The 3,256-nt window shown below is 30.6% G+C and overlaps 2 long non-coding RNA genes across 2 annotated transcripts in view; one reads left to right on the top strand and one right to left on the bottom strand.

The window, feature by feature from the left end:
• The first annotated feature begins 203 nt into the window (after nt 1-203).
• On the top strand, nt 204-1,503 carry LOC112904672. The gene is made up of 3 exons (XR_003231266.1): nt 204-645; nt 1,129-1,256; nt 1,414-1,503. It is a non-coding gene; the product is annotated as an uncharacterized LOC112904672 (long non-coding RNA).
• LOC112904673 overlaps nt 1,472-3,256 on the bottom strand; it is a 7,698-nt gene continuing 5,913 nt past the window's right edge. The window contains exon 4 of the long non-coding RNA XR_003231267.1: nt 1,472-1,563. This is a non-coding gene — a long non-coding RNA (uncharacterized LOC112904673). The remainder of the gene's footprint in view (nt 1,564-3,256) is intronic.

The raw sequence follows: 3,256 nt of genomic DNA on the forward strand, positions 1-3,256 counted from the left end.
AAAGTGAGATATTATTTTATAAAAATATTATTTTTAGTTTAAATTTATTTTAGAAAAAACTTATTTTTTCCTCTTTAGTATGGGTATTTTTACGTTTTATTGTTAAATAAAACCTTTTTTAAAAAAAAGATTTTCATATGTAACTTTTATTATTTCTGAAGCAAGTCTTTGTCTCATCTTTAAATAATCATTTTTACCCCATCCGTAATTCAATTCAGAATCATTATCTTCTTTTCTAAAGCTCTCCTTTTCAAGTTTCCACTGTCTCTCTCTCGCTGTTGTATTCAGTTATTTTTAGAGTTGTAATCAGACGCCATGGAACGTGCTCGAAGCAAAACGCGCATAAAATTTAATTCTGTAAAACGGGGATAAAATTGGTCACGCGATTGGTTAAATTTCGAAACTTTTGCCGCGAACCGTCGCCGAAATCGAATTTGATGCTTCTGATTGGTGTTCTATACGCGTCATCAGTGCTTCTTGTAGTAGTTATCGCAAATTCGAGTCAAGCTGGAGACGCGGTCGCGGTCGGTGCATTATAAGTCCGTAGTGTGTTAAAGAGGTAGGATGTTTTGTTCGCGTCTTTTAAATTCGACTTGCCGAGCTAACTTTTTCGCAGAAGTAGTTTTATATTTTTCTACGTGAAAGGTTAGATTGATTGATCCATATTATATTATTATTTTTCGCAATTGTCCACGGCATAAATTAAATTGACAAAGTTGTTGGAGGTCGCCATTTTTGTTTTTGATTAGGTACTTGTTTTTCTTTTATTCGGTGTTTCGTTTATTTAATACCAGTGTTTAATTCTTTTCTTCGTCCATTTCGCGCATGTATTTTGACTGAATTTAAGTCGGAAGAAGAAGGATAGGAATTAAATACATATTTAAATTTCCGTGTAACCAATCTCCGCTTTAATTATTATAATTATTATATGAATTTGAAAGATAAGCCACCCTACATTGTCGTTTTAAAAGTAACAATTTTACAATTTACTTGCTTTTTTGTAAGTGTTTTTATTTTTTAAATGTTGTTTATTTTATTGTCCATTCAATTTACATTATACTTAACAATAAATTTAATAATTTATTTACTTCACATAATAGTTAATTCGTTATTTCTCTATTTCTACAGATTCAAGATAAACGAGTGAGGAGATTGAAGATCATTTTGATGCTACGGAAAAAACAAGTCGTCTCCCTCCTAAGGTGTTTTATCTGTTAACTTTTCATCTTGGAGGCTCTTATAGTTAATTAATTAAGGTGAGTGTATATGCTAAATTATGTATTCATGATCATATTTATTTGATATTAACAGAGAAAAGGGTTCAGCATTACTTTAACAATTTATTACATAGTTATTTACTGGGGAGGCTAAATAAATTATATCTGAACACTTTTTCATTAAATTTCATTTTAGAGGAACATCAGAAGAACTCCAGATGCCATTAAATTATGGACCATTGGTTGTGTTAGTTATCAATTGCTCCGGAAAGTAGTTGTACCTATGGCCCTAAAAAAAGCATAAAAATACCATTCTTCCATTGGGAATGGAGACAGTGTGCTGTTGCTGAAAAAGGGATTTATGACAGTGAACTGGTATGTAACAGTATCAATTAAAAGTAGTGGGTGAGGGAGGTCCCAGAAACTTAAATTTCTTAGACATTTGAAACTTGCTTCAATACACAGTGTTTAAACATTTCAGAAATGGCATATGCAGAACAGCAGAATTAATATGGAACTGATCTTTTCGTCAATCTGAATTTTACTGATTTACTTGCTTTAAAAATGGTAATTAATTACTTTTTCTTGCCCGTTTCTATAGATTGTCCAACGGTAAGAAAGAATTGCAGTTAATTATGGTGCTAACGAAGCAATCGATGCTTTTAATGTCTTCACTTTACAATATTATGCAGTTAGTTTTGGTCATGGGAGGCAATTGGAAATTAATTTGGGAGCCACTGAAACAACAAGTTGTCTTCAGTGGTATTCCTCTTATATTTGTTTCATGGCTCATCATACTGGTAAGGGTGTGTGAAAGAAATACTAGAACATTTATACGCATTTAGGTACATTTCCCAATTGAAAAAATGTTTTTATCTTGCTGCCACATGTCAGTATACATAGCTCCAGATAGGGTGTTTAGTAAATGGTTTTGTAAAGTTGGATATAAAATATGTATTAATTTATTACTTTAAATATATATACGGAAAAGTTATTTAAATGAAATAAGTACAGAATTGCTATAAATTAATTAAAATATTTGTTGTTTTTCTACAGGCCTTATAGTACCAACGAGCTTGAAAATGGTCTATGCCATGATGTAATAATATTAATGTTGTGAAGGAATTTTTCCAAATGTATTATTCCTTCTGTAATGATATGAAACCTTGGGATACTTTGGGTAAGATTTTTGTTCTTAGTTATTTAAAAATCGAAAATCGTCAGTTTCCTTGCTAAAATTTGATTCAACAATGTACGTATCAATTTTCGGGCTGCTGGCAGTGTAATACATATAAATAAAAAATACATTGCAATTGTAACTGAATAATCTGTTCATGAAACATAGGCATTTATTGTTTTGTAGAAAAGAAATTAAAGTTATTCTTTTGTCTCCATTTAGTAAATTATTCCCTCTTTTACTTTTTTCATTATACCTTTTTTATTGCCTTGTAATCAATGAAGCAGGTTGATTAATTAATTATTTTTTTGTCTGTTTCTACAGATTGGCTAACAAATTTGGGAAGTTAATTTTGATCCTAGTGATTACGACATGTCAATTTGGTTTGTTATCCATGTAAACCATGAAACGTTACATTCTACACCTAATACAGGTAATAATGCGTAATTAATTTAATGTTACACTTTATTAATCTGGTGTCAATTCGGTTAACGTCCTAGGACGTAATGCATAAGGTGACGAGCATATGTTACTTTTTTGTATAATACCGTTGGATCGTCCATTATTTAGTTGGGGTTGTAGGTAATTGCGAAATTATGTTTATCAAAATTTTTTCTAAAAAAAAAACTGGTTAACGTTTATAACTCCATTACGTTTTGATGATTTTGCCAGAAAAGTTTATAGAGCATCAATATGCATTTGCAACACCCAATCTGAAAACGTTTTTATTTCTTGATAATTAATATTTTAAACATTGAATTTGAAAACCAAGTCTTTAATAAAAAAAGGAATTCAGTTATGCTACTGCATTCTGACGCTCAGAATATTTTACAGTAAAGTGGGTTGCCTCTATCAAGGATTA

Source organism: Agrilus planipennis, unplaced genomic scaffold (assembly GCF_000699045.2).
Source record: "Agrilus planipennis isolate EAB-ADULT unplaced genomic scaffold, Apla_2.0 scaffold96, whole genome shotgun sequence".
NCBI lineage: Eukaryota > Metazoa > Arthropoda > Insecta > Coleoptera > Buprestidae > Agrilus > Agrilus planipennis.